Source organism: Coturnix japonica, chromosome 4, assembly GCF_054131305.1.
Source record: "Coturnix japonica strain WE chromosome 4, WE-NBRP24, whole genome shotgun sequence".
In the NCBI taxonomy this organism is placed as follows: domain Eukaryota; kingdom Metazoa; phylum Chordata; class Aves; order Galliformes; family Phasianidae; genus Coturnix; species Coturnix japonica.
The window spans coordinates 60598942-60612952 of NC_140666.1; positions in this window are offsets into that span (position 1 = coordinate 60598942).

Here is a 14011-nt window from a genome sequence, read left to right on the forward strand (position 1 = left end):
GATCCAGGCTGTGGCTCAGAGCCCTTAGCCACTGCTCAGGGCAGTGCGGCACGCAGCCCAGAGTTTTCTGCAGTTGCTTCTTGTGTTTTATGGACACTTCCAGTACCTTCTGACATTTCTTGACAAGGTTTTCAAAGACAAGTTTGTGTAGCTTGTGCCTAGTCCATTTTATATAATGTGCATTATTGGTTTTCACTTTACACAGCTGATTTTCTACCTGTCTATAAGGTTCTGAACATTATGTGGCAAATAGCTTTTGAATTTGTTGAATAAGAATCATCAGATCTTGCTGTAAGTACATTTCTGAACTGAGCCTCATAACAGTAACATATTTCTGAACTGAGCCTCCCAGATCCTCATTTATTTTTTTTCGAGTCACACATTATAGTATGGAAATCAAATCAGTTCTTTTTCTCTTCACCTTCATACCTGTCAACTTAAAACAATGGCTTTAATTTCTACTCCTCTTGTGTGCATTCGATGAAATTCCTTTGCAGTTGATAGTTCAGGGAATACAGCTACTACTGCAGATGATGAAGAACCTGTGCAGATCCTCACTTAGTCTTCACACCCTTCCAAGATCCAGTGGCACATGGGGAATTTTGCTCGAAAGCAACACCAAAAAATTTCCATTGGTACCTCCTGCCCTCTCTTCTCCCTCCACACTCCCCCCAAAAAAGGATAAATTCTGCACAAATTCCTAAGCATGTCAAGGCTGTTGCTATGAACTTTGTCAAAGATACATCAAATTGCCAAATTCTCCTAGCACTTTCCAAAATGTTTAATAAGAGCTTTGGGAGAAACACTGGTTTTAGGTTAGATTAATTAGTTCACAGTTCTTTGTTTAATGGCGCTGCCTGGCAGCAATACAGGCTGGGGTTTTTAACAGTGCTGTATTTTACAGCTTCACAGAAGTTCACACCCAGTTTTTGCAATGTGAATTCGTGCATTTCAATTTGCTAGATGTCAATAACAACAATATTTATCACTTGGGAAAAATGAAAGAGAGAAAACAGTCTGTAGCATAAAGTCAACAGGAAACTCACCTGGGAGGTCACCATCTGCTGCCTCCAAGCAATCTTGGAATGCAAGTCAAGTTGTACTCCACAAGCAAAAATTGGAGCGGAAATTCCATAAGCTTGCAAGTCCGTAAGCCTAACATCCATAAGTCTATGGGTCTCGATGAGTGGCTCTGAGCACCCAATGAAGCTGTAGGTGTCGCTGTTCATTGCAGGGAATTTGGATCAGATGACCTTTAAGGGTCCCTTTCAACTTAAATGATTCTATGATTGTAGGAATTCACCAGAGCCAGAACCTGGAAACAGCAGTGATTTGCAGATTTCTTCCCTTCTGTTGCCCCAGCTCTCTGAACTATCCTGCTAGATGAGAACTTGTGCCATTTCCTCGATAAACAGTCACTCCCTGGCCTTTATCCTGCCACATCTCCAACACTAGACACATCCTCCTGCCCCCTGAGATATGCCTCAAGAGGAAGATAAAGCAAAGTCAAAGGCTAGGAGATTGCACTCGGCTTCAGCAAGCTGCTACTGAATGGCTCCCTGATGATGTGCTTGTGTGGTGCCGTTCTGATGCTCCGTGTAGGTCCCTGGCTGAGGCTGCAACAGTTCCTCCCTCTTCTTTCCTCTTAGATCTCTGCTGCTCAGAAATCAAGGTGCAGGTACAGGTGTGTGCCCATCTCACTGGGAGATGGCAGCTGGCTTGGCCAAGGCAAGCAGGAGACCTGGGAACTGGGGTTCACTAAATCTGTGGAGGCTGAAACTCAACCAGAAACCACTGAGAACAATGAACATGAACTATGAAATCTACAGAAGCAAGGTATTTGAGCAGCAGTACAAGTATATGAGATGTACCCTGAAAGGAAGGACAAAGCCTTGTCCAAGCCCTCAGACCCAGCAAATAGTGTGGAATGGGGCTGTGATTCATGCAGAATTGCCCCCAGTCACTTATCCCATTATAGGTGACAAAGTCCCCAAGTGCCCAAAGAGCCCCTACAACTGCAAAATAATGCAGTGGACAAGTCCCTTATGGCCTCCAAGAAGTTTGAGACCACTGGATCAGCAGCAAAACAAGCTTCAGAATCAAGAGTTATGAGACCATGCATAGTCTCACCAAGGCTTTGCCACTCTCACGTCATAGATTCTTTTGAGTTGGAAGAGACCCTTTAAGGTCATCTTGTCCAAATCCCTTGGACTGAACAGGGATGCCTACAGCTCCATCAGCTCCCTTGCCCTGCTGGCCACACTTCTGTTGATGCAGCCCAGTACACTGTTGGCTTCCAGGGCCACAAGCACACATTGCTGGCTCATGGCCAGCTGCCATTCCTCAGTATCCCTGTGGCTTTTTTGACAGGGCTGTTCTCTTTAAAAACAAAGTTTCTTTTCCCTGTGCAAAATACGGTTATAAACAGGTTAAGCCAAACAAAGCTCAAGTGTCACCTCTTCTCCTCTGGGGCAAGGGGAAAGAGTGAGGCTTTCTCTCTTCTCTCTACAAACAGACATTTTTGGGAGGCTAAGTGGGTTAATGCAAGTGGCTTGACCACTGGGACTGCCCATATGGGAAAAGCAAAGCAAAAACTTTTAGCCTAAGCCTTGGAAAATGAGGTTTGTCCTGTCAGTGAAGACTTTGACTAATGTGCCTTATTATCTTTCCTCACACTCCATTTCGCTTCCAGCTGGGCCTCATTCTGAAGCATTACACAAACTCTCGATATACGTTGTAGATCTCTGGTTGACTCTCTGCATTGAATACTCCCACAGAGCTACAAATAAGTCTTTTTTAAAGATAGAAATTATTTAAATGACTGAAATGATAACCCATTAAGATCAAGAGCCCAGTTACCTCTGATTTTAATGGGATCAGGCCTTCATGATGTAATATATATTAATCCATGATATACTCCCATGTTTTAATGATGAAGATTAGCTAAAGTAGGAAAGACTTGTCTCAGATCTCTAAATATTCATTAAATATGAGCCCCTAGATCCATCTTTTATGGAGAATCAAATCACTGCTACATTGCACCTATATCTGCTTTAATCTTATGGGAGCTGGTGGTAGTGCAGAACTTAATTTACATTTCCTCACAGCAACTTTTTCTGAAGGTACAAATGCATAGGCTGACTGCCTAAAAAGCAAAAGTTAACTACAACATCTTTGTCTCTTCTCCTCACTCTGTCTTCTCAACCCACAGCCCTCCACTCAAGCCTGTAGCACCATTCAAGAAAATGCTGGTGGTGCATTTTCTTAGTTTATTAGTTAAATACTAAAATAAACCTTCCCAAGGTTGTGGTCCTCTACACTCATGTTTCATGAACCACTGGAGCAGGTGTGAGCAGGAAATAGCAGTCAACAGAATTTTTGACTTCAGCACAGCCCTGGGTGGTACCTTGCAGAGGGCAGGACTCTCTTCTGCCAGACAGGAGGTGAGCTGCTGGCTGAGGAAGATGTAGTTGCTAGCAGGTTTCCCATGTAACACGAGAAAGTGCCCTAAAGTGTCTTGCACCTAATGCTTTGATTTGGGAGTTTTCTTGCTCCTCATCATGAGTGGAGCTGTGTGCCCATCAGCCTGAGAGTCTGCTTACCACCAGACACTGGACAATTTGGAGGGAGTCGCTAATAATGGATTTTTATAGTTTGATTGTGGTTCTGCTCAACCAAAGCTTGACACTAGGCTTACCTACAAAACTGTGCAAGAGCTCTTAGTGCAAGCACATATGGAAGGTGACTTCTTACTGACATGTTTTCCCTACAGACCACCCTTTTTCAGTAGCCACAAAACCTCACAAAGACAGAAATTAGGGCCGCAGTCCATTCCAATGCCACAGATATCAGTCTGTCTGAGCCAACAAGGTGAACCCACTGACAGCAGGCCCAGACCAACACCAGGACACTCAGGCTGCCTTGCTCTGCACATCAGTGGTCTATAGGCTCATATAGGTGCCTAATCCCTGATTGTGCTTATGAGATCTTCATACTCATTATTCAGTGAAATATAAAATATTCCTATCTATTAAATCTTTACTATCTGCAATTATTCCCTTGGGCACAAAAGATAACGAGTCAGCAGGCACAGATTTAATTGTCAGTTTTTACTGTAAGATGATGATGTTTATTGATATCGCTATCAGACACTGAAATGAAGCAGATGTTAATCTGAGGTTAAGCTCCAAGAGGCGCCTAGCAGTCTGACCAAAGGGACTGATGCTCCTCAGATAATAAAAGAGGAGAGGCTCCCTCCCTCCCTCCTGAGGCCTGCACAGAGCTCACAGAGCTACTGATGCTTTTTGCGAACTCCTCCTCACACCATTTCCAACCCATTTGACAAGCAACACATCTGATAACGCAGAGCTGTCATTCAGTCTTAGTAGACTGTTTAACCTAACATCCTATTTTGCTTACACAGAGACTTAAGGGTTGGTTTCCTTTTACTTTTCCCCAGCACATCATAAGGGGCAATGCCAGAGAAGTTGAAAACACAAGTAAAGTAACAACACCGAGTTGCTCTGCTTTCACTGTTGTGAGTAGAAAGCCCATTACTGATACCTTTAACATCAACATCTGACTTAAATAAATCCACAGCAAGACAGAAGACAAAATTTTGCTCTCTAATTTGAATGACATAACACAAAGGGACCTGATCTTCAATGGAGAAGGAGAGGACAGTGAAATAACAGCAACTTTCTATGATCCTCAGTCTGCTGTCACCCTGTAATGTTGAGAACAATAAAAAATATATGGACAGCTGACACACACACACTCACATATTAATAGTGAAATATACAACAGGACTAATGAGCTGATGCAAATGATCATTTAGGTGGATAATTTTTGTAGCTATTTTTCCCCACAGAGGACATGTCTGTCAGCATCACTGGAGTGAAGAAAAAACCAGTATGCGACTTTCTAGCTAATCAATAGTGCTGCATCCTGCACCAATATCGAATATATGGAACCCACCTTAGCAGGGGAGTTGGACTCGGTAATCTCCAGAGGTCTCTTCCAGTTCCCAGTGCTCTGTCATTCGGTTATACTTTTCTTATTACCATGTGTGGAACAGCTAGGACATTTACAGCATTGTCCAACCTCAAAGAGCAGTTACACTTCATAGATGGGATCAGAAGAGAAAACTGCTGGACTACATTGCTGCAAGAAGTCATACCTTCTCTGTTACAGTGAATGTCAGAGTTTGATATCTCATGAGGATGCCCTCTTTGAGGTCCTGCTCTTACCTTTACCTGCAACCTTACAGCTGGCAACAAGACCCTTAACAAGCTGACATCAGTGTACACTTAAAATGACTTTAAAGTGTTACTATGTCCCACTTGGAGGAGAGATTCAATACCCGTTTGGAGGCTGACAGGGCTGTGGGGGGAGGGGTGCTATTTTTTTTTCCAATTAAAAAAAGAGAAAGAAAGACCAATCTTTGGAATTTCAATAGGCAAGAGCATATTATTTGTAAGGGAGCCACACTTAATCTCCATGCCTAACTTAAGGGAATTTGTGGTTTCATTTCAGGCCCTTTTGGACTGTTTATCATGTCAAAATTGCATATTTGCTATAATTTGTGTCTCTTCCAAGATTTACCGAAACAAAGGAAACATTTGAATGAGATTTGAGACAACTTCTTTCTCACCCGTCAGGAAGGTAATCCCCAACCTGCAGATAAATGTGGGCATGTGGTTTCCAGTATTCTCACTCCATATGTCTCCACAAACACCAAATAGATCTAATGCAAGAGAGCTTCCCCCCCAACTCCCTCCCCCCCCCCCCCTCCCCCCCCACCCCGCTTTTTTTTCCCCCTGTAGATCAAAAGGTTACAGTGATGGACCTTGCCCAGGATGATCCAGACTTTCATCCATATAATGCCTTCATCTGCACTCCCTATGGAAATACGGATCTCCTGGCACAGAAATCAGGAGACAGGTTATAGGCAATATAATCTGCCCCAGCACCTTCCACCTCACGCATAACAGCTGTAAAGTGGAACAAAAGCATAATGCCTAATTTAGGAATTGAGCTTTACAAGCCAAAACTTGCAACATTCTGACCACCTTAACTCTGAAGTGAAGATGCTTCATAGTGGTGGTTTGTTCTGAGGCCAATCCCCAATGAAAAGCAGTGTTTGATGCTTTGAGCCAGCTCTCTCATTCCCATATTTTTGTACCTGTGAGACAGTTTTAAGTAGCTGAGACAAGAGATTGAGAGTTCAAATGCACTATCTTTATCTTTTTTTTCCCCCTTCAAAATAAGCAGCTGGGGAGAGGAGTGAGGGAGCCAAACCAGACCTGCTTTATTTGGAAGGCTGCAGCCTGTGGTCAGCCCTGTTATGAGGCACCTGAGAGTCCACACTAGTAAACACCGTAAGTATTAAATCTGCTGCCTACATGGCATCTACTTATAGGTGTGAAAGCACGCATGTGTTCATAGCAGCTTTGAGCATCAATGAAAGCAGATGGAGCAGCTCCTGCAATAGAGCAAAAGAAGAGATGAGTAGAAAAACACAAGTTTGCACTGTGCCTCCCTGCCAGCCACAAATAAAGGCAAGTTTCATTAGTGTGTACACATTCACATGAGGATGCGTTGTCACTGCTAAACAGGGAGAAAATACAAGGCATCTCTGACTTGTGGGCAACCTGAGCTTCTTGTTTGCTGTATGAGTCACTGGGCCTGGCACTGGCACTGGCTGGGCAGCTGAGCTGGACAAGATTTTCCTTGAAATCTCACTGACACACTGAGGCAACAACTAGCACGTAACATAGAAACACATATGTGACGCACCGTACCATTTCTTTTTGCCATAAATGGACAGAAACAATACATAATACACAGCCATTCATGCAGACAGCCTTTTGCAAAAATGTTTACATCTCTTTTTCTCTAAGAAATCAATCTGCAAAGACATCCCATATGTCTTTGACATATGAGACTGCATTTGGCCTGAAATATTGTCCTGAGAGACTGTGTTGCTCTCTTACATCTGACACATTTTTCTGGGGGCATCAGCATATGGATTTGCACCTCAGCTGTGTCAAGAACAGAGAATTGCTATTGTTTTAATATGTTAACACTGGGACATTTAAATATTGATACTGTCAGGTACTACTTTACAATTCCCATTAGATTGTGAAATAAAGTATTGCAATATTCACCCATGAAACTCCATGTTATAACAGTACCAAGCATCTGGTTTTGATCAGAAGTCAGGAAATTCACAGTTCAATCTGGAACTCCATCCTTTCCTAAACCCATATCACCCTTAAATTCTGCAACTCACACATGAGCAGACTCTGCTGCCTTTGTGAAGACAAAACATCACAGCCCTAAACTGAAAGCTGGGGACAATAGATGTACAGGTTTGGAGTAAGGAGATACACTGGGATCAATCCTACTTTCTGAGGCTTCCTGCTGGAGCAACTTGAACAGTGGTTATAAGGCTAAACAATGACACAAGTCATTGCTAATAGCCCACAGAATGGTGTCAGTGCTGTAAAGCACATTTGCTAGACAAGATCTTGACTTTAAAATCCAAGTTCAATCCGAAAATAAGTTTCAATTTTTTGGAGGTTCCATTTAAAATGAATTTACAGTTCCTTCCACTAACAGCACAATAGAGATTTTGTTGGTAGAATACAGTCAGGATTGCGCACCAAAATAATTTTCTAGTGTAAATCTGTTTAAAATTATTTTGTTCAAGAGTGAAGCAAAAATCCAGAGGGAGAAAGAAAATAAATGAACATAATTCATATAAAAGTGGTGTTTCAATTCCTGTTGAACAGACAGTTTTGAATGTCCCATTTGGTAATTTTCAGGAGACCCATTTTGATAGTAAATAAATGGATGTTCTTTGTGGGCATTTTGCGAGGGTTCTGCTGTAAACCTGACATTTGATCGTTCATTTCAACCTGTGTTTTGTTGTTTGATTTTTTGTTCTGCAACTCCTGCTGAGGCATGCCCTCAGATGGAAATTTTACTTAAAACAAACAAACAAACCACACAGAGTTTGAAAGTACAGGGAGACATTTTTGAAGAATCTATTAAAGAACAGAAACTATTAAAGACCAGAAACAACTCAGGAGTTCTGCAAAACGATGGGCTCCAGTGGCGTTCACCAGATAAAGGGAACCTTTAGAGTCTCCTTGCAGCTAAGATTCCGAACATTCCCATAACTTTCTGAAGCTTAGCCAAACTCCCTCATTCTGCAAGAAAAATATTCACAGAAAGTCTGTGGAGGCGCAGGAGGAACTGACAGCCTAATACCCTGCAGAACCTAACTGACACTGTGACTGGAAGCCTTATGTACATCTCCCAGCCTTCTCCATTTTTGCAGAGCAGATTTTTGTATGTCTAGCAAAAGACAGAGATGCTGCTGCAAACTTATGCTCACTTCTCTATCCAGCACCCACAACTGTATTTACCTTTTAAGGAAAAATGTGCTCAGAGTACCACTTTCATCTATCTTAACATCTGAAACGCTGAAGCAATTCAGTGCTGCAAGTGGTAAAAGTTTCATATTTCTGGGAATACCTAAAGATCCTGTTTGAGAAACTGCCAAGTGATATTGCTTCTCAGCCTCGGTGGTGAAAGCAAATGGCCTTCCTACACAGACCTGTGGTTCAGTGGTGCTATATGGTTACTCAGTAAGATGGTATATGGTAAGCAAGTACCATTCAGATAAGTAACCTATGGAAGAGTATCAATATTTGATCTACATAATCTATAAACTCAATGGCAGCAGTGGGCACATGTGTAAAGTACAATCCAGTGTGCATTTAAGCTGAAGTGGCTCAATCAGGGCCCTGCCCAGAGTTACTGGATTGGACCCACACATATGTAGTGAAGGACACGTTTATCCACAGGCTGGGGCAAGAGCGAGACTCTGTATATTTGAAGAGAACATAGTTCTCCAAACAGTGGATTACATTTTGTCTGTTTTTCTCTGATGTATCTATTGGCCATTGGTACAACATCATAATCTCTTCTGTTAAATCCTTAAATCAATTGCATGCAAATTTAGACAGAAACACACCAAAACACATGCATGAGAACAACATGGGATGGCAACAGAAGGGGTAGTTTCCCATATGGAAATGATAGAAACAGAAGTCTATAAAGAATTTGAGAGATAATTTACATTTGTGGTCAAGAAGTCTAGTTCTGATGAACCATTGCCTTCAGCCTAGTTCTTTTCCTCTTCTAGACCATTTGCATTATAAGTAAACTCCCTATTTCATTCCTGGTTTTATGATGAGGAGATTCATTCCTCATTCAAGATGCTTCTTATCCTTCTTGGAATATGTTTGGCTTTCTTTTTTCTTTTTGAAGAAACAGACTGTAGATGCTTGTTATCTGTGCATAGCATGCAGGATAAATGTGAATACTTAGTTGTGGACTAAATATGACCCTTTGATTTTGCAGATGGGAAGCAGAAGCATACTGCTAGGTTACAAAGCCATGTAAATATAAGGCTGAATAGAACAATGGATGGTGAAAGAAGTAGCAAAAAACAATCCAGAAGTAAGAAAAAGCATGTTAAACTGGAAAAAGGTGAAACATGAAATCTATCCCTTTTCTATAAACACATGTGGAAAGAATAACATCTTGCTTTTTATCCCCAGATTCTTTTCTTTTCTTTCTCCTATACATTCCAAGGGAAGATCTGCCAACTCATGGCTGTATCCATTTCTCTTCTGTTGTTTGCCAGTATTAGCGTGCTCTAGCACACATTCCTTCCTAAGACTTCAAAATGTGTCATTTGTTAGGTCTTAGTGTTTAAAAAACCCATCCACCCTTACCTCCTTTACTCATAGCAAGCTGGGTGGCATACAGCATAATGGCGTAACCCTCTCACATAGTACAGGTTTGCTTGAAACTTGAAACTGAAAAGACTATTAAACCACACTTCACACTGCATGCTTTGTGTTATTGTAGATCAGGAGATCTTACACTGATACATTTGAATGCTTCTAATGCTCCCTTCATCCTAAAATACACACCGAGGCGAACATACCTGAATTTTGCCTTGTTGAAGACTCCTGATGTAGAGCTTCAGTACTTCTGTTATGTAGAGCATTTCTAAAATCTTCGATACAGGTCTGCTTAGCATTACACGTATAAACAGAGGGTGAATTCACCTCTACACAAAAGGTTAGCAGTTTCACTGCATTAGGACTTGAATCGGAAATTATGGGGAACAGGCTCAAGACAAAGGGCTGTTTTTACCAAGAAAGATTAATTGCCATCAAAGTAGTGAGTGAGCCAAGGTGCACAACAATCACCCTTCACATATAATAAAGTGAGAGAGGGTTTAGAGTCAAAGCTAACTGTGCTCAAGCAACGTTCACTTGGACTAGGATCTAATCTATCTCAAGCAGCAAGAAATGCAATTCTCAGTCAGCTTGATTCCAAATCCACTGACTCAATGCTAGTTTTATTTGTAAAAATAGTTTTCTGGGAATCTATTCTAGAGATCATAAAACACAGTAAGAGCTAACAGAATATAAGTAAGCATTCTTATGTCTTTCCCTCCATCTCTCCTTCAGTCTCTTTTTTCTTCTTCAAGTGGAGGAGGATTGTGCAAAGACCCACTGAGAATTTTGCCTGATGCCACCCAACGAGAAGTGGAATGAGTAACTGAACAAAGCGTTCCTGGTTACTCACTGCCACTCTTTAACTTGGTGGCATCCACAGCCACAGAGCTCTGAGTTTGCATTTTATGGGAATGTTATGCGGGATGAAGAAGGGAGCCACTGGCTGGACAAAGTCTCTAGTTCTGGTTTATTATTACATTCAGCCACAAGGCAGATTGGAACCAGTTCCAACTGCCTGAAGCAGTTGATGCTGTTCAGTTCTGGGGTCACAGATCACTTGCTGTTATGAAAATGTGCTTTGATATACTTGCTTCCTTTGGTTGATAAACATTATTAAGTTTGACAAAGGAGAAAAGAACTGTTAGGATTAAAGCATAGAACAAGCAGTAAGGGCTGCTATTACATAAGTCCCCTGGAGTTGGTATTCAGCACATTTCTGGGTTTAGGCAAGTAAAACTCTCTTAGAGGTCAAAAATCACTGTATAGAGATTAAGGACACTGCCAAATCCAAAGAATGGACTATATTCTTCTATGGACTATAAGAACAGTATGTTTAGGCTCTCATTTAGCAGATTTTGCAGGGAAGACTGTCACTTAAAACTGACTGATGTTGACCATTGGAGAAATGAGGAAAGATACTGTAATCTTATGCAATCCCAGTTTTGGTCTGTTCCCTTGACCTGGATTAACCTTTTTCCTTTTATCTGTATTTTAATTCCAAACACCTCGCTCAATTGAATGCGACTGTTGCTATGTCTCTACTAAAACCTTTAATGAGCAACACTAAGGTCAGCGGAAATAAATCTGAGCTCCATTATTATTTCATACAAATACTGTAGGGATTCTTGAATCTCCCATAATTATTAGCGTTTTCAATCTCCAGTGAGATGTTCAGCATCTGCCTGTATTTAGTTTATTGATCTCTTTTTTAAATGCTTACATTTCAAGAGCCATTTAAAATACATGCTTCTGCTTAACTCTTATTATTTACAGCCACACAAAGTGCAAAGTCTGCATAGAAATGGGCCCAATATTCTCTTTATCAAAGAAGAAGCAAACACCAAAATGTTGGTCAAAATCTTAGTCTAAATAAAGCTAATCGAGGTGCACTGCAACAAGATTATGTGAGCTTACATTCTTTAGGCAGCATCCCTGATTACCACCTACAATCATCTACAGATGATCAGAAAAATAATAATTTATTAACAATTTCTTTCCTGGGTGATGAAAAATGTAAATTTGTATATAACACACATTCAAAAATTACTGTTGATAGACTGATGAAATATCAACTGTGCATTCTAACCCTTTATTACAGCACGCTCAAATATACTATTTTGTGTAATCAATATTAACAAAGATCGTGTCCATTAAAATGTGCAGTGCTCTCTAGGCTGAATGCAGCACATAAAACTTGCGGACTTCAATCAATAAAAAGCCTAGAGGTGCACAAAAATTACTGAGTCATGAAACTACAAAGTTATAAACCTGTGGGCTTTTTGTTCTTTGTTGTATTTTTGTTTTGTTTTGTTTTTTAATAAGTCTATTCTCTTGATGGGCACGAGTAGCTAATTCTTTTATAAATTATTAAATACTCATTTCATTGTTTGCATCATTTTGATACCTAGGGGACTTGTTAGTGTGCCAGGACTCCAACTGCTTTGATTCCAATAGCAGATCACATCAAAATGAGAAATTCTTTTGCATGGTGTCTTTGACTCCTTTATAGAACCATCCCAAACTGGCTTGAATAAAGGCCATGCAGGTAAGGTCAATATTGCTACCTGTACTGAAAAATGGCTGGTAGACAGAATGCCACAAGAGGAATGATTCAAACTAAGGGCCAGAATAGAGCAGACATGAACAAGACCTCCCTATGAAACAAAGCTTGTGAAGGACATAGTTCACGGTTGGATGTTTGGAGAGGTAACAGTGGTATGTGACAGATGGTGCAAACGAAAACAAGGATCTGGGAACTGGGTATTCACCTCAGAGACATAGTCCAACTTCTCACCTGGAAGAAAAGAGGATGCCAGCTTTCAGGGTCCTGATCTGCAGAGTGCAAAAGCTTTTCCTAGGCTTTGGTTTAGCTCCCGCTAAATGGAAGAATCTTAAGTATCTCTTCCAAGAATAGAGTAGGCAGAAGAGGACATATTGGTTGTAACATCGAAACTTGAAAAAGAAGCGGTAGTGGCCAGAGTTCCAATACAAAAAGGGTTTTGCATCTTTTAATATGACCATTGCATCAGTTGCATCAAAATTCATGATCCAAAGCTTTGAACTTACAGGATATTGAGGGCCCACTAATGCTGGCTAGGAGAGACTAGAGCTTTTTACTGGTCTGAATCTAGTCCATCCCAGTAAAGAGGAGTGCCTGAAAGTTAATCCTGTGATGAATGGTCTTCACAAAGTTGACTGTTCCTTGTCCACCTCAAAACTGGCATTAAGCAGTAGTATCAATAAAAGATCAGAAGAACATGAGCTAACTTAGGCTATCATCTTTGCAGATTGTGTTTTGGATGCATTCCTGGGGCTCTGAGGGAGGCTTCTAATGCCACTAACATCTTTCCTTTTCACAAGCAGAGAGATAAAGATAGCAAGTTATCAGGGTGTGAAGCAATAACACCAAGTGTGTCCTGAAGAGTAACTGAACAGTGTGAGCATCATCTTGAAATAACATGAGATAAAATTACTCCCTGTAAGACTAAACCACAATAAATATTAGCAAGGTAAATGCTTCTCTTAATCCTACCTTGAAGAGTTTTTACTTTTTCACAGATTTTTTTTTTTTTTCTGAAATATTTCCATTCTGTCATAGACTCTCAGATTGGAAAATAAATAAATAAATAAATAAATAATCACCCAAACAGATAAAAGTCTGCAAAATTGCAAGTGACTGAAAATGAGGACTTAAATAATGGACGTGTCATGGGTTCCCATGACTGGGAACCGTTGCATTGCCTATGTCTATTATGAATGAGCATGAAATATTCCTCATTCATTTATGATGAAAATCTGGCTACGGAGAATTGAAATGTCAAGCCCAATAAAATCAGGATTTACTAAACTAAACAAACTCATTTTCCACCCTGCTCTCCAGAACTGCCTAATAGTTTTCTCACTTTGAGCTTGTCAAGATTTTTCTCAGTGTTTTAAAATCCTTCTTTTGCAGCTTAATACAACACACATTAATTTCATTTCTAAAAGTCAGGGTATTCCAGTATGATTTGAGATTAATACTAAGTTAGCAACACACCCAGAATGTTTAATAATTTTAAAAGTATCTGAGGTAAGATATAAATAAATAAATCTGCAAAAAATATAATTATAATACTCCCATCATTCTACCATTTGACTTCAGCTGATTTGCATGCAAAGCGTGAGAATAAGATATATATAACATA